Consider the following 19012-nt stretch of genomic DNA (forward strand, 5'->3'; position numbering starts at 1 on the left):
GCAGGTAACCAAGGCAAGAATGTAAATTCCTGTGCATTTAGAAGTTAGACAGATATGGACATTAGATGGACAAGCTTCTCAACTTGTTTCTGTTGACCTCCTGGATCTGGTTAATTTTGAATGGGCAGGCACAAAGTGGCTGATGTAACATCTTTTCCTCTTATTCTTTTCCACCTTGTCCTGGGATCTAGGTGCTTGTGGCTGGGATATGGGCTTTGGACTCAAGGCCTGAGCATTTTCCCTGAGCAATTCTGCTCGAGTTAGCATTCTACCACTTTGAGTCACAGGGCCACATTTAGCATTTGGCTGGTTAATTTTTGAGCCAGTTTCCACTCTGGCTCTTTGATGATTAGTTGGGAGATATAGTCTCAGGGATTTGTATGCCTGGGCTAGCTTTGAACTGCAATCTTTGCCACAAAAACCTTTTATCATTTCCAATTAAAGCAACAAGGAGATCAGTGAGAACAAGTGGAGTTTATGTGCACCCTGCCAAGAATTGATCAACAAGTACTTGCCAGAACTCTGCAATGACAAAATTCAATAGATGGGATGAGAGTTTGAGCATAGCTTGTATGCCTGGAAAACCTGATAACTAAATTGTATGAGAGGCTCTCCTGGCCTATGCATGTTTCAGTAGTATAACAACATAGCTGGCTTTTTCATATCAGGATGAGTAATATTTACAGAGAGTGTCCCACAAGACTCTTAGTGTTTGTAAATCTAAATGAGTCTTTTACCAAGAATCAGTTGTGTGTGATGGAGTCAGGCAGGAGTCCAGTGTACCATGGTGGAGGTAGGATGGTCCAGGCAGGATCTGGGCAAGACTGCCTCTCTTGGATGAGTTGTCAAAACTCCTGGTTAGTTACTTACAAAATTATACACAGACGTTAAAGAAATGACTTTGGATGGACATAGAGAATGACATGCTAGTTTTAATGTTAAATCACAGCCAACAATTACTTACCAACTTTATTCACAAGCTGTCTTTTAAGGCATACTCATATCATCTCCTATACTCGAACTTTCTGGGGACAGAAACAGATATGTGGAACAAACATTTTAAGACAATTCTTACCTCCTTACTGGTTTGCTTTTCATCACAACTGGCTAGGAGCTGAGCTGGGTCTCATTCCTTTTACTACTACCCTTGAAAAAAAAAAGGTTTTCTTTTAACAAACAGCACATTTAATAGGAAATATCACCATCAAGACATAGAAGAAGATAACTACTTACACAGTTTTTATAATGAGATTATGTTGAACATGTTTTCACACACACACATTTAAACTAAATTTCTAAGATGCACTTGGGTTTTTCAAAAATGAAAATCGGCCGTATGTTTTTTTGGAATTCCAGTGACAAGTGATATTTTTTCCCAATATGATAAAACCACGTGGTCAATGTCAGAATAGTAGGCAATACCAAACAAAATGCAAGGCAAATTTTGACAAACAGAATTTCAACCCTTCAACCAACATTGATAACAAGAGCAGAAAACCTTTAAATCAATTTTGGTGATGAGGTGGATTAGTATATGAATTAAATATTTTAACCCTTAGAAGAGTGAAGAGGAGAGGGGAGTAAGGTTGGTGGAAGAATGGGGGTTGTAGAAAAACCCATGATGTGGTCTTAGTCCCCCCAGGTAGAGTGTCTTGTACATCTCATTGCTACAATGGGTCAACCTGTATCCTTTCCTTGTATCTTAAATGAAGAAATGCTGGCTTGAATTATGTTGATTCTACTTGTGTAGACACACCTAAAATCACTCACCAAGTCCAAAAGCACACAAATAAAATACATCTTTTGTCAGTTGGTATAATTGTATTCTACACATTTATTGACAGGATACAAATTATTCTCAAATTTTAATACATTACAAATACTTTTTCTTATTTTCATGGCCAAGTAATGCAAGACCTCAGTCAGCATTTCTCACTTTAGACTTATCACATGGGTTGGTTAAATGTTGACCTGAGCTCCAGTCTTCTGTAGACTCACTCATTACTATGAATTGATGCTGGCTGTTGGAAAAGAGCTCAAGGAAAGATGCCATATAACTTTATTCTTTACCAGGATATTCTCCTGCTGTTTTAGTTGTTGAGAGTGTCTACAAGAGCAAGCATTCCGTAGGGATCAAGGAGACACCATATGACCTGTACTTACTGAGATTTCTGGGTGATTTGCTATCACTTGTACTGCATTTGCAAGTCGAATCTATCAAAACCTATCAGTTTTAAGAGATAAGAAAACTGCTAAAAGAACTCTTAGAGACAGTATATCTTCAACATATTTGGTTCCAAGCATTCCGTCTAGGGCATATTCAACAAGTAGTGAAACTTTTGTTGGCTGTATCTATGTGTCTTTTTCCATGTGTGCATGTATACATGTGTATATGTATGTGTGTATTTGTATGTAGAGCAATATACATGTGTACATATATAAGGGCATATACACACATATATGCATATATAAATATATATAAATATATGTGCATATATTTATATATCAGCTGTTCAGTGATTTAATCTAGACTTCCCAGCACATTGTCATTCTCAAAAACTGTACATGATAAACTGCTCTGAGAATCTGTGCTCACTTCCCCCGCTTCCTTCTTTTTCATCCCTGTGAACAACTTCAGCCTACTTTCCATAGGATAGCTTTGTTTTTGTTACTTACTGATAATAAAAGAAAAAGGTTGCTTGTGAAAGGAAAAGATCTTTTAGGACACAGGTTAAAAGTATATTATCCGTCCCAATGATTCCTATGAGCAAAATTTGTAATAATACTAAAAGTGAACAGGAATTCCTAGATCTGTTGTTTTGCCATTTAGAAAGGCAAAGAATAATATCATGTCACTCATAACTTTTAAAGAATGCAAGGGTAACTGATGGTCCCTATCATGTTCCCAAAATCCCAGTGGGTCCTGAAGGATAATAGTAACTCAGCAGAAATTCTAAGTAGCAGACATGGAGCATGAAAGAGGAAGAGAGGAAATAAGAGAGAATGAAAGAGAGAAATATCATAATACTGAAAGTGCATAATAGATAAACAAGAGCTGTATAAGTATATTCATACTGCTATGTTTAGACTCTACATGTACATTTGAAGGTATTTGATGTATGATAACCCATCAACACCACATTCCTCAGCACCACATAAGCAGAAAAAGATGGAAGTGGTGCTGTGGCTCAAGTGGTAGCAATAGCCTTGAGATGAAGAACTGAGGAGCAGTACACAGAGTTCAAGCAGACCCAGAGTTCAAGCCCCACAACCAACAGAAACAAAACCAAAAAACTAAATACAAAACCGTCTCCCAATTTTGTTGTCTCAACTCTGTAAAACCACTGCTTCTGCCTAGGTCTAAGATTTATGTGTGGACATTTATCAACACTCCTGATTCAAACTACTTGAGAAAATTTTAATCAATATTTTGTTCTTAATTTTGCTCTTTGTAAATTCACATGCACCTATAAAAAATGGCGTGGCCATCCCAGTAACATTCTCAAAGTACCTCTTAATGATGACTTACAAAAAGTTGTATTATATTACAACAAGGAAAACAATGCTACAAATAAAGAAAACCAATAATTAAATATTAATGATTAATAAAATAAAAACCAAATACCATTGTTTCCAGTATTTGAAGTGTACTACATATTAGATTTTACTATTTTCTCATATTCCTGTACATTTAAAACTGGCTAAGGTTATGATGTTCAACAAGAGTTTTATAGGCTATGAGTAATCTTTAAATTTACCCTCTAAGGTTACTATTTATGTCTTATCTCATCATCTGTATATGGTTTATATAATCATTTTTGTTCTTCGATAATATATAAAGTAAGGAAGCCCTAAAGTTTTAACAGAAACTCTGTAGTTAACAAAGTCTTAACTCTTCGCTGTTTCTTCATACAAAGACTTTGCAACTTCTCATTAGTAAAGTTTCTATAAACTCTGAAATGTACATAGTAGTATATGTCTGCTACCATAAATCTTAAATACTTTATAGAAAAGTTATATGACCTACAAAACAATCTTAATTTTGGCATATAAGCAAATTACCAAAATTAAACATATTTAAAACATTAAAACTTTAAAAAAAACTTAACACTTGCTGCAGTGTTCATTATGATAGGTGCCTTGTATAGAATAATTGAATTCCTCCTCCTACACATCTGTTGAACAACAAATATCTGGAATTATTTTGTTTTTGACATATCAATCTTGACTTTAGTCTTAAATGTGTGCTTATGTAAGAAATACATGGTTCTAAAATTTCAAGACAATTCTTTTGAACTTTTTGATGAATTGTCTAGCTTAAGAAAATCAATTCCACTTTATATATAAAAAATATTCTGTGCTCAATTCAGCAGCACATACACTAAAACTGGAACAATACAGAGAAGATTAGCATGGTCCCTGTGCAAGTATGACATGCAAATTCGTGAAGCGCTCCACATTTTTACAATAACAGATGCTGGAGGGGATGTGGCCAGAAGGGAACCTTACTTCATTCTTGGTGGGAGTGTAAACTTGCTCAACCACTTGGAAAGCAGTATGGAGGTTCCTTAAAAGATTCCACATAGAGCTCCCGTATGACCCAGCAATCCCATTTTTGGGCATACACCTAAATAGTCAGCAACAAGACCATATTAAAATTATCAATACAATTATGCTTATTGCAGCATTATTTCCCATAGCTAAGATATGGAACCAACCCCGATGGCCCTCAGTAGATGAATGGATCAAGAAAACGTTGTGAGTTTGTGTGTGTGTGTGTGTGTGTGTGTGTGTTTGTGTGTGTGTGTGTGTGTGTATGGGAATACTATCATCCATCAGAAAGAATGACATCGCCCAATTTTTTACGGAATTGAAAGACTTGGAAAAATTATATTAACTGAACTAATCCAAGTCCAAAGAAACATCGGTCACGTGGTATCCCTAATTGGCAATCATTAATATATGTTGTGGATAAGCAGAAAAGGTCAGAAGCTATGTGCATATGAATAGATAAGGTGATGTTAAGCTAAAGGAACCCCAAGATAGGGACACAAGTGTTTTTATTTTCTTGCTGTTGTTTCTAAAGTATTTATAATGTACGATGTGATTTTTTTGTTTTTTATATGGTCCTCCCACACAGAAATAAACATTTTTTACCGTCAACCTTGAAAAGCCATCTGGATAGACCATTTCTGTAAGTGGTAGCAGAATATTATTGCTGGCTTTGCAAGGATGCCAGATTGCCTCTGAACATGGTTATACTGGTAGCTTTAATGTGAGCTTGTTTGTTATTTATTGGATTACTGCCCAGGAGAGGAATTACTGGGCCATAAGGGAGATCTGTTTAGTCTTTCGCAGAATGTCCGTACGGCATTTCAGAATGGTTGAACAAATTTAATTTCCCACCAACAGTGTAATAGAGTTCCCATTTGGCTACATCCACGTTAGCATTTGCTATTGTCAGTTTTCTTGATAATGTCAATTCAAACTGGAGGAAAAATCTCTCTTGTAGATTTGTAGGTACCTTCTAGCTTCCATGAATGAATGAATATATGAAACCTATATTGCTCAAGTGTGCATTCCTTTCTCTTAGTATAATTTTCCCAAGCCTTTGATGTTCCTTAAGACTGGTGAACAGTCATCCTTTCTGATGGGTGAATAGAATTCCAATGTGTGTGTGTGTGTGTGTGTGTGTGTGTGTGTGTAAGATGACTATAGGCCTATGAGTTCATTTCCCAGCCTACTCTTTCAACTGTAATTGTGTAATTCAATAATAAATTTGGATTGCTTTCTCTATTGCATTGAAGAATATTGTAGGGATTTTGATGGGTATTACATTGCCAATTGTTGGGGGCAGTATTGCAGTTTTCACAATGTTAATTCTTCCAAACAGGAGCATTGAAAGACTTTCCATTTCCTTGAATCTCCTTCAATTTCGCTTTTAGGATTTTAAATTTTTCACAATAGAGGTTCTTCACATTTTTGTTAAATTAATTAATTCCTAGTTTTATTGTTGTTTTGTTATGCTTAGATTTGATTTGATTTTGAGGCTAATATATATGAGGTTGTTTTTTGGATTTCAGCCTGGATCTTCCCATTGATGGTAACACAGGAAAACTACTGATTCTTGTAGGTTTTATACCCTGCTACATTGCTGAAGATTAGCATCACTTTTACTAACTTTTTTGGGGGGAAGCTATAGGGTCCATTATATAAAGTATCATTTCATCTGTGAAAGGAGATAGTTTTACTCCTTTCATATTTGGATCCCTTTTATATTTTTCTCTTGCCTATTGTCCTTGCTAGAAAATCCACTACTATATTGAAGAGTAGTAGAGAGTGGACATCCTTTTCTCATTCCTGATTTTAATGTCTTCATGCCTCCATCGTTAGGTACATGCTTATTTTCTCTTTGTCGTATACATACTCTGTATTATATTGAGGAAAGTTCCATGCGTTCCTAGCTTCTCAGACCTTTCAGTCATAAAAGGGTATTGGAATTTGTTAAAAGCTATTTCTACATCCATACAAACAATCACGTGGTTCTTGTCCCTGCTTCTGCTGATGATGTGTGTTATGTTTATTGACAAGTATATTGAATCCAGCAGTATCCTAGGATGAATAGTATTTGATCATAGCATGTTTTTATGTTAATTGTTTAAGTTGGTTAGTAAGAATTGTATTGAGAAGTTATGCATCAATGCTTATCAAAGCTGGGTTCATAGTTCTCTTTCTTTGATGAGTCTCTAGATGATTTGGGGAAGAGTCTAATTCTAGCTTCATAGATTGTGTTTGATAATTCCATTTCCCTTTCTATTCCATTGAAGAGTTAGAGCAGAGTATTGTAAGTTCTTTGCAGGCCTTAATTTCATGGTGTCTATTGAGTCCTAGATTTTTCTGTTATGGGAAATTGTTTATTGACATTTCATTTTCATTACTTCTTATGCATCACTTCCTGGTACAGTTCGAGTATAAGAAAGCATCAATTACTCCAGGATTCTCCAGGTGATTGGTATAAGGTTTTCAAAGTACTCTCTTATAACATTCACAATTTTGCTAATTTATGTTATGACATCTCATTTTTCTCTAATTTTATCTATTTGGGTGAATTCTCTCAGGAGCTCTTAGGAGCTGTGACTCATCTACTCTTAATATATTTACCTAGTTCTCATCATATATAACCAGTTCCTGTTCTTCTTGATCTTGTCTCTGTAGGATATATTTGATTAACTTCTATCCCGCTGATTTGGTGGAGAGTTTGACTTAGGACCATATTCACTGTTGGTAGTTGTTTGCCTTTAATGTTTGTTATATATCATGCCAGGCTCTTCTTTTTATCATATCAACTAAGAAATCTGTGTTTATTCTGACTGTATATACTTTATAAATAATCAATCTTTTCTCTATGGCAGCTTTAAGAATCGTTTCCTTGATCATTAATGATTCTCTAATGGATTATGATGTGGTGGTGGGTTGTTCTCTTCTAGAATTCTGTTTGGTGTTCTAAAGGCTTCTCTTCTCTGAATGTGCTTATCTCTTTGGATGTTTGGAATGTTCTCTGCTAGAATTCTGTAATATGTTTCCCATCCATTTAGTTTCCTGCTCTTCTCCTTCTTGAGACCAATCTCCCCCAATTTGATCTTCTAACTGAGTCGTGAAGTTCTGGCAAGATCATTTCTTATTTCTTGGATTTGTTCTAAATGATTATTTCCTCTTTCCTATTATACCTACTTGGTCTTTGACCCCTGAGATTATCTTCTATGTCATCTACTTGTTGTAAAGACTTTATACTTTGTTTTTTATTTCTGTTTTATAATTGGTCATTTTTGGGGGCTTCTATCTCTTTATAAAGCTTTGTTTTAGGCCTTGTATGGACTTTCTTTACTTATTTTCTTTGGGTGGTGGGGTTTTTAGGGTTGTTTATTTAGCTGTGTCTTCTCTCATATCTTTTAATTAGGCATCCATTTTTTCCTTGGACTCCCTTGCCTTTTCAGAATTTATTTTTCTGTTTGTAGTCTCCATGAGTTATTTTGCTAAACTTTGGTTGTTCTCATCATGTTCAATAAATTTCCTTGTAGAGGTTTTGTACCTTTTCATTAATCACATTTTCAGCAGTAATTGTAATGTATTTTGAAAACTATCTTCTAGGTACCTAATTGTCTGTACTAATGCCTGGTTATTTACTGTGTGAATTATACTATCTAGACATCACTTTTCTTGTATTTTTCTGATTTGCTCTGTTCAGTTGGAGGATGTCTTTTGGGGGCTCTATAATCTTAATAGGTGACTCTTTATGTTCTTGGTTGATTTGCCATATGTTGGTTGGATCTTGTGTTGTGATTTGTTTTTGTGGAATTAGGTTTTTGTCTAGACCATTAAGTGTAGGAGTAGAAATCAATTGTGGTGAGATGTTGTGATGTTAATACTTGTGGTTCCAGTGACAGTTCGGGCTGCCCAATGGTATCTTGAATTGTCTCTGAGTATGGATGTGGCTGTCTCTGATGTACACTTCTGTTCCTGCTATTTTTCCCATGTGGACCTTTTATTTCCACACTGCATCTGTGCTTTTAAATATGTTGGCAAACACAGTCACAAAAGTCACCTGCCTGGCTGGGCATCTTTTCATATATTTCTGTTTTTATTGTGAAGACAGTATAAAATCTTCTTTTGAATTGTATGTCTATATATAGTTATAACTGACTGGGTGTGACTTTTTAGAAGTAGAGTACCTGCAAGGACTCTAATTCTCTGTTTCATTAGAGAGAGCTAGGGGAAGTTTCTGTTGTTATTTTGTCATTTTTTTACAATTCCTCAGATATATTTTACATATTGTTGATTTTTTTCACATAATTTAGGATTTGTGATGGTTGTATCAGGTTATTTTTGTTTCTTTGTTTGTGTTAGTTTGAAATAGTGATTACAGGCTTGTATGAAGAGACATTAATAATATGAAATGCATGTTATTACATTGAAAGAAAGAGAGGAGACATTTTAACCTATTTGCTACAAGTAAATTAATATTAAGCAAATTAATTAAAATAATTACTTACTCTTCAGAAGATGAGCATAGTACTCTTGAATATCTTGGAGAAAAAGACTTTAGACTCATTACAACTGAAGTCTTACATTGAAATTACTGGCTAAACTTTCTTCTTCAGAAAGGCAAAAGCTCCATTTCTTTCATATTAGTATTATAAAATCATAATATATGCATGTTGAATTGTTTTCCTCTGCTATTTTCAATTCCATTCCTCATCCATTAGGTATCTAGTGCTTTGAATGACCAATTGCTTAAAATACCTATATTGCTTATATTGTGATGTAAATCTCAGTAATATTAATGTGAATTTATCCCTGATTCTCATGTGGAGCTACATTCATAAGAAATTTATGCAGTTTCAACCAAGGAACATGACTATTTCAAAGTTTTCTGTTTTAATCAATAAACCCATTCCCTTTAGAAATATGTTCTCATCTTTTATATTGCTCCACCATACACCATGTATTATTAGTACTTGTACTGAAATAAATATAAACTATGGAACATGAAGACAACCACCCCCCCTTATCACTTTAAAGTAAATCCTTGGGGACTATTTTATATATAAAAATAAAAAAGTGCAATGCACCTGTTTATACATTAATAATCTAATGGCTAAGTTAATTAGACACAAGAATTACCATACCACATCAAGTCCCAATTTACTTAAAGGCACCAAAATATTAGTGTTCATGAATATCACTCAGTTTTAGAAAATTACTGGTCACAACAAAGTTTATATTATATTTCAAATTTAAAAAATGAAACTTAAACCCAGATTTGTTGTCAATATCCTGTTTCCAGGAATACATTTACTCAGCAAACAGAGAAACCAAAAAAAGGGTACGTCACATAGACGAAAGATGTATGAGCAAACTGTTTTTCATTAAGATGATAAGCACATGCAAACTATGTGATTTATTCAAAGATACTATAAAAATTCATAAGAGTATTTGTGATCAGAAGTGATGGGTAAACAAATAGCTGGAAAACTGTATATGTAAATTGAGCTTTCAATATAGGCTAAGTTTAGAATAAATGATCCAACAGACAATGATTTTATATCTCTAACACACATCCAGTATTCTACATTTTCCCACATACTCCTGTCCTCTTACCTCAGTTCCTGATCAATAGTCTTCTACTTTCACGAGGTCAATTCCTACTAATAAAACAAAGTGGTTTTTTTTGGTTTCTAGATCCAATAAATTTTAGTATTTCAGAATAATAGTATGAATTCATGGAGTTTGACTTGAATGTCAAGTTTGAGGATACTCTATTCAGGGTATTATTAATTGGCCTGAAGCAGGCAGGTACATACTCTGAATACATAGACGCAGTATTCTAAAAGCAGGGGGCTTGATTTCAGAGAAAGGTGCAGGTCCAGGCAAGGTCCTGAAAAAAAGAAAAACCAACGGAGCAAACATCAATCAACTATCATTACCAAGGAATTGAACTGTTCTTTTATGTGTCTGGGTGGCAGCTGTCCGTGTGTGTGTGTGTGTGTGTGTGTGTGTGTATGTGTGTGTGTGTGTGTGTGTGTGTGTGTCTGTGTCTGTGTCTGTGTCTGTGTCTGTGTCTGTGTTTTTGTCTGTTGGTGTCTGTGTCTGTGTGAGTGTTCGTAGAGAGAGAATTTAAGTGTGACTTCCATATTTACAGCCCATAGAGCATTACTTGTTAGGCAGAAGGTGCTCATATCAGAGTTCTGATACTACTGTCATTACTTTTTACTGTGAAAAACACTTGCTTAATCTTACTTAAAAAGAGAAAAGTAAACTAACATCTTACATGATTGTTTTGACAATTAATTGGTTTATTGAAGGCCAAAGGGAGGAATTGGAGAGTAATGCAATCTTTTTCCTCTCTCCTGAATATTACCCAGCAATAGCAGTTATTTCAGGAGTCTCCTGCTATGTACTCACAGCTGAATTACTAATATGCTTAATAATATGAAACATATGATAGAGAAATAGATCAGCCAGCAAACACAAAGAACTAGTGATGAGACCGAACTTTTGAGCAGTGTTGCCACTTCTTTTAGGAATGTAATTCCTTCATATGAACTTCAAATTGTGTGGATTTCCGTGATTAAAAGGTTAGAAAGTGCTGTAGAAAAGAGAATTCCTGTTCAGCCAAGTTGAAATAGCTCATGATCGCATCCTCATGTTACAAATTTCCATTTTATAAAGACTCTCTTTTAGAGTGCTTTCATTTAATATACTTCAAAACCTCACCCTTGCCTGTGGGAGATAGGAAGAAAGATCAATTTGTTTGAATATTATCTTATGTAAGTTAGTGTGCATGGGCATGATTTGTATGAAGTTAGGATTAAGTGTAAATAGGAATCATGTCACAACAAAAATATAATTAAATCACGTAACAAGATTAGAAGTCATAGCATTTTGTTCATGAAAACATACATTAGATTAGTTGCAGAATTTCTATTTTGAGATAAACTTTATATGAAAGCATAATGCATTTTAACTAAGGGTTGAAACATTTTACTAAAAAATATATTTCTTAGAGATATTTTTGCTGCCTAATTTTAAGAAGAAAATGGTCCCAAAGTAATCATTTTTCTTAGTATGTTCCTGTTTCCATATGATTAACCTCCAAATTAGAAATCCAGATATATGATTTGATTTAATTTAATCACAAATATTATTGAGTATAAGGACCTTCTACTCTTTATATTCTTCACACTATGATCATTAAATATGGTGAGTTTGAAATAATTAGTCTCTGTGTGAACTATGTTAGTATTATTTACAATATGAGTGAAATGTTTAAAAAGTAGTATTTATTTTAGTTTAATTGCTCTGAAGAGAAAATGAATGATATAATCAAAGGCTAAAAATGATTAGATTTAATATTTAGAATTCAGGAAATGTTTTTGACCACACTGCTTACTGGAGCCTTCAAACAAACTGAGATAATTTATATTAATGAAGCAAATATCCCACAGGTTAGACATTTGTGAATAGAAAAACCTAGTCATTCTGAATATGTAGATCTACATAACAAACATAGAAGATTTAGCGTATAAATACCTGTATATATTAATACATTTAATTGAAGGGAAAGTACTTGTTCTGAAAGGAGATAAAATTGCATTTATTTTGAAAAAGTAGACCGAAGTATTCATTTGAATAAAAGATAATATTTTAAACATCACTCATTCAAGAAATAAGATGTACAGTTAGTTGTTTTTCATGCCAATTATGATCTCAAAACTTAGTAGAAATACTAGATTTGTAAACTGAAAACAGTGCTTTGTAGGGAAATAGACATTAAGTTTCTTAAAAGTCATGACTATTTTTTCTCAAACAGTTGCTAAGTAACTGATTTACATTTTTATCATGGAATCTTATTTGATATATATTTATTGATTAAATTAAATAATTGGCCAATAATAAAATAAATTATGCATGAACAAAGTTTATCTAACACAAGCATTTTATTCACAAGACATATCATGGCTCTCTTAAAGAACACTAGAAGGCAGTATGTTATTTACTTATTATTTTTAGTTATTTTGTTAATGGTTATTAATTGTTAGAAGTGGCAGTTTCGTTATGCTCTTTCCAAAATATATTTAAAGCATTTGATTGTACTCCCTGTATTTCCTTTTCATTACTCCTTCCTCCAAAGATCTTCTGTTTTTCACATCAAATTACATCTTTATATATGCACATATAAGCTAATTTGGAAGATTTAAGGTGAACTGCAACTTAATTCAAGATGTACAGTGGATTAACGATGAATAAAAACTTCAATATTTTTGTTAATTTCTGAATTACTATAATATATATATATATATATATATATATATATATATATAAAATTACTATTATGGTTAGGTTTAGGATCCCAGACAGAATTAGAATTAGGGTTAGAGAAAAGAAAATTTAGGTTCAACACAAGATGACCTATTGCAACAATGATACTCACAGCACACTATATTGAAAATGAAATTTACACCGTGGGGAAGAAAGAGTTAGAGTGGTGGGTGAGGGAAGGGATAGTGGGAGAACAACAAAGAACAGGGCAACAATGTTCAACAAGAAATGTACTCATTACCTTACACATATAACTGTCATCTCTCTGTAAGCCTCTTTACAATAAAATAAAATTAAAAAAAAATAATGTAAAACAACACCTGACAAGAAATAGAGAAACACTTTAAAATTTTTAGCTTCAAAGTGCAAGTAAAATTTAGGCCTACATGCCTAGCAAGAGTTAGGATAAATGTGAAATAGAGGATTGCTATTAACATTATGATTCAATTATCTGTAGGTTTAGGATTAGGCAAGGTGTTCCAGTTAGAGCTGGGAGTAGGATGAGAAAAATATGTAAGATATTGTGTAAAATAGTGGCATCAAGGTTAGAATATATGAAAACCAATGTTTATGTTACCTTAAACATTCAGATATGATTTGGTTTTAATTGTGAGCTTCTGTTTTAGTTCTTGTTAAGATTAGGGAAGGATAAGCCTTAGAGTAAAATTTAGTTTTCCACTAAGAAGTAGAAGCAAAAAAACGACTAATTAAATAGAATCCAGACAATTTTCCTCAGATTAACCATTTGGTGTTAATTCAAATTGTGATTAGGATTAGGTTTCTGGTTAAAGCGTGTTCAGGAAAGAGTAAAGAAATTGGTTAAACTGGTGGTTTCTGTCTATTATACTAGCTACTCAGGAAGCTGATTTCTGAGGATTGCAGTTCAAAGCCAGCCCAGGCAGGAAAGTCTGTGAGAATTTTATCTCCAATTAACCACCAGAAAACATGAAAGTGGTGCTGAGGCTCAAGTGGCAAAGTGCACAACTCGAGCTAAAGTACTCAAGGATCATGCGCATGCCTAGTGCTCAGGGATCCTGCCCAGGGCCAGAGACGAAATCCCACGACCAACAAAAAGAAAAAAAGGAATAGTTTAAATGTTAAGTAAATCTGAACTTATTTTAAGTTCTAGGAATTCAGGGAAAGCAGGGATAATGGAAGTACAGTGTATTTCATATTATCAGGATTTGAGATCAATCGATATAATGATTCCTGTTATGGGACAAGATAGATTCAGAGTTAAGAGTGAGAAAATCTGTAGGGTTTAGAAAAACCTGCAATTTGAAGAATTACAAGTGGAATTTCAGCTAGGATGACACAGCGAGCATTTTACATAAATTTTAGAATTGGGATACCATTAGTGACAAGGTTATCATTAGGATTCTAGACATGGTTAGGGTTAGAGAGTAGGAGAAAAAAATGATGCTCAAATTGTAGGTAAATTTTAGAATAAGCATGGTAAGAATTAGAATGAATGTGAACGAGAGTATTGCTATTAATATTAGAATATACTTACAATTAGCGTATGGTTATTCTCAATGTTCCAGTTAAGAAAGATTAAGTTTAGGGATAGAAAATGACTAAGATATTGGGGAAAAAAATGAAGCTTATGTTTGGAAGGCTTATTTGAATGAAGTTAGGATGAGTGAAAACTAGTTTACTTGTGTTAATGTTAGTATTGACATATAATTTTACTAAGATTAGGGTCAGTATTTTGTTCTGATTATGATTAGTGTTATGAATAGGAAAGTTTTTACTATAAAATTCAGTTTCCAAGCCGGGCACCCGTGGCTCTCGCCTGTAATACTATCTACTCAAGAGGCTGAGATCTGAGGATCACAGTTCAAAGCCAGCCCTGGCAAGGAAAGTCCATGAGATTCTTATCTTCAATAAACCACTAGAAAACCGGAAGTGGCTCTGTGACTCAATGGGTAGAGCGCTTGCCTTGAGCTGAAGAGCTGACGGATAGCGCCAAAGTCCAGAGTCCAAGCCCCACGACCGACCAAAAAAAGAAAATTCAGTTTTCACTAACAAGTAGAAGCAAAAATCATTCTTGTAATGATTATTGAGAGTTTTCCAGCCAAGTTTAGGTTGAGAATTAGCATTAAGTAATGGACAAGATGGTAAGTAAATCTGAAACTGTTTTAGGGAACAGTGGTTCAGGAAAAGGTAGAATCAATGGAAACTACAGTGTCTTTCCTGATAAGAAAATGTGAGGAAAAGTAATATAATGGATCATGTTAGGGAACAAGATCACTTCAGCAGTAGAGTCAGGAAATTTTTGGGAATTACGGCAAACTGAAACTCATTTTCAGAGGGCAAACTGGAGTATTTATTAGAATGAGTAAAACCTAGAGTCTTTTTCTTAAACATTAGAATTGGACTATCATTAGGGTGAAAGTTAGGATTCAGTTCCAGCTGGGGTTAGTGTTAGTATAAGGGAAATGGAAAATTTAGGGTCCAACTGAAAGTAAATCTTCAAATAACAAGTCAAGTTAGAATTTGGATGAATGTGAAATAGGAAACTGCTAATAATGTTAGGATTAGAGTATGATTAGTGTGAGATTATCCTGAATGTTCCAGTTAGGGTTCGGGTTAGAAAAATGGCAAGATATTCAGTAAAACTATGAATTACTTTAAGAAAGATGAGCTGAATCAAAGATAGGATGAATAAAAACTTATGTATTTGTGTGGGTTTTAGAATCCAAAAGCAATTGGTTCTAGAGTTAGGGTTACTTTTCTAATTTATGAACTAATGAATTAAAGGCACAATTCTTTCTTTCTTATAAACCAAGACAGTCACGATTTTGGGGAACAAACTCAATTTTCTACATGAAAATATGTCTTAAAATATTTTCCAACCAGGATTAAATAATAGTGAACAGGATGTCATTTGTTAAAATTGGGTAAGTTAATAATACAACTTTCAAAAATATCCAAATACATAGGCTAGAAACTCAGACATGTTATTGGGAAAAGAGATACTTTACTTCCTCTAGCAGGGAAATTCTGTGTGTGTGTGTGAGAGTGAGTGTGTGTGTGTGTGTTTGTGTGTGTGTGTGTGTGTGTGTGTGTGTGTGTGTGTGTGTGTGTGTGTGCACCTACCACAGGTCTTCAACTCAGACCTGGGTCCTGTCATCAGCTTATTCTGTGCAAGGAAGGCATTAAACTACCTAGCTACATGTCTTCTTATGGCTTTTTAGTAAATTTGAGATACATATCTTATGGATTTTCCTTCTGGACTTTATCTTCTGATCCTCAGCAATCCTTGCGTTAGTGTTACTGTTGTGCTACCACAAAGTGACAGTTCACTAAACTGGGAGCAATATGGAAGTACTTGTGCAAGATACAAAGTAACCAGTTCATTAATTTGGTAGTAACAGAGGATCACATTAGATTGCTTTCAAACACATTGTTTTTGATGAGTTTATCTGAAGCCCAAAGCATAATCAAACCTATTAGCCTCACTGTATGAAGTAGTACAAATTTATGGTGTAGAATATGTACAATGAATTAAATCCTGAATCAAAAGTCTTTGCTGGGTTTTCTTTTTAAAAACAAATCAGAAATAGAGTGCGATTGAAGTGCAGTCCAGACTGGAGGAATGTAGCTAGCAGCAGAGCATCTGCTTAGTGTGAGTCCAACCCACAGGACCATAAAGAAGAAGTAGAAGAAAGTGAAAGTGTAGGAGAAAGAGGAAAGGAAAGGAGGAGGAAGGGATCAGAGCGGAGGAAGTGCATAGCAGGAGAGAGAAGAGGGGACAGGGAGAATGTAGAGGGGAGGAAAGAAGGAAGAAGGAAAGAGGACCCTAGGGAAGAGCCGCAAGAGGGGAAACAGGAGGAGGAAGATAAATGCAATATAACAAGAATTGTTGGAAAACATTTTGCATAAGTGATCTGCATGTGCTTGGCAGGATTATTTTCTAATCAGAGAGAGAGCTAGCAGAGTGACAATATGGGTGATACCTATTGCTTGGTCATTGTATTCTCTTTCTTCAGAGAGGAGTTCAGAAGAAGTCCTGAGTTTGGTGTTTTATAGATATACTTCAGGATTTCTTTTTCATGAATCTAACATGGGAAAGAACTAAATGCAGCTTCCCTTAATTAAAAAGTATAAAATCTATTTTTATTTGTATTACTGTGCATGAAGAAATCCTGGAGATTTCTGGTTAACACAGAGGGCCCCATGCAAAAATATAGGACAAGAGGAAAGTAAAAATGTTTTTAAAGTATAATAGGTTATCACTGATGAAAAGGTTTAGTGGATATTTTTCCTTTATTTGCCAGTTGTTCAGTGCTGCAGCAAAGCTGTGTTCTAGAGCCCTTTCCAAATCACCACGTTAACCACCATTTCTGTAGTCCCTGTGGGTGTGAGTGCCTCCTCAGGTCACGGATTAAGAAGTAGGGCCCCCTCCCTTGTGGCGGATGTGCAGTGAGGAGATGTGTGTGCATGCTCCCCAGCATTGCCAGATGAGCAATGCTCACCCTACCGACCTCTCATCCCAGTCTCAGTTGCTCCATTTCACCCAGGAGCTGGCATCCATGGAGCTAGAATTGAGTCCACTGCTGTCCTCTCCTCCTCCAGCTCTGCTGGTACTGGTCTGCAGTGGTCCTGGGTGCAAGTGTAATCCCAGAGAGACGCCGTTCTAGAGTCACTGCTTGCCCCCATGGGTGTGGGGTTGGGGGGACACCATGTTTCTACAGAGCACAGCCCATGGGAGAAGGAAGGCTAGGCATGTAGTCTGCCCCCTTGGGGCCAGGCAGCCCAGCCTTGGTTCACCTCATCAGTCTTTAAGGTGGTCTGGGGACTGAACCCATGTGTTGTCCCCTCTGTCAGCGGGCTTGTGACAGCTGCAGCAGCTCAGCAACCTGGAGCCCCTTCAGCATCCTCGTAACCTCCATTTTCTTATCTCTGTGGACTCAGGTACAGGTTCATCCCTGCACATGCCCATCAGTACCAGAGGAGCCTGGACTTGCAATGCACCAGCTGCAGCACCAGGGGCCCGAAACCCCTTTGGCTTTGCTTTGTAGCCTCCTCTGTCATCCTTCTGGTAGACATGGGCCCAGCTCTGGGTGCCATTCTGGGGATGCTCCGTTTGGAGGCAATGGGCACAACTCCTACCCATGTTGGGCTCCAAATCAGGGCAATGGGTCTGGCCTTGGCAGTGTAGGCTGCACAGATTGAAGGTAGGGCTTGGGGTCTTCTCTGCCTTCCCTCCTGGCTTTGGCACCTGAGGCTGGGTAGATTGGTTTGGTCATTGATGGAGCTTTGTTGTCTGCAGCCCACCACAAGTGCCCCTTTTGCATCAGCAATGTCCTGTCCTCGAACCCCTCAGGGTCACCACACGGACCTCTGATGGGTCTACATGGGCTGGGTGTGGGTGTCACCCCAAGACTCCCATTATGAAGTGCCAGTCCCCTTCATGGTACTGGAAGCAAGAGGTGTCACATATAATTTCTACTTCCTAACATTTTCCTTCTCTGAGATAAACAGAACTGGGAGATATAAATAAGTTTTATTAAAACAAAATATATAACTTATATCACTTCAACCTCTTAAACCACTGTAATATTTTTTATCCAGTAGGAATTCTTTTTGTAATTACTTATTATACTTTTGAGTGTAACTATTGTAATATATTTTGTGTGTAATTTACTATTCTAGTATAACTTCATTTGCACTACTTACATACTTTTTTTTTAATTCTGAGATTTAATCATGTGTTTTTTTGGATAAGAGTTTTGTTGTACTTTTATTTCAGATTGCCATAATGGCCTTGTAAATACAAACAATAAAATCCATTCTTGCTATTATGAAGTCCAATGATTTTGGAGACTACAGACTCAAGAATATAGCATTATATATCATACAGTAATGTGTATCACTTTGTTTAAAACTGCTCCATAATATAATTAGTAATTTAGGTGGAAGCCACTTCATCTTGCATGCTGGTCCCTCTGGTGAAGTAGGACCCTAGTGTCTGCTTTCCTAAGTCGGGCCCTTGTGGGCACCTCTCCTGGGGCTGTGGGAGAAGATCAGTGTGTAACTGCTGTTGGGCTAGGGCAGCTACCCAGCAGCTGCTGCATGAATGACACAGTGCCACTGACTCACATGTAGCACCCACCTGCCTCTTGGG

General features: G+C 35.7%; 1 non-coding gene across 1 annotated transcript; it reads left to right on the top strand.

The window, feature by feature from the left end:
- Positions 1–4357: 4357 nt before the first annotated feature.
- Positions 4358–4464, top strand: LOC122124946. Its single transcript, XR_006150697.1, has one exon. It is a non-coding gene; the product is annotated as a U6 spliceosomal RNA (small nuclear RNA).
- The last annotated feature ends 14548 nt before the right edge of the window (positions 4465–19012 follow it).

The sequence above is a fragment of the Dipodomys spectabilis genome, unplaced genomic scaffold (genome assembly GCF_019054845.1).
Source record: "Dipodomys spectabilis isolate Male_0828 unplaced genomic scaffold, ASM1905484v1 ptg000255l, whole genome shotgun sequence".
Lineage (NCBI taxonomy): Eukaryota > Metazoa > Chordata > Mammalia > Rodentia > Heteromyidae > Dipodomys > Dipodomys spectabilis.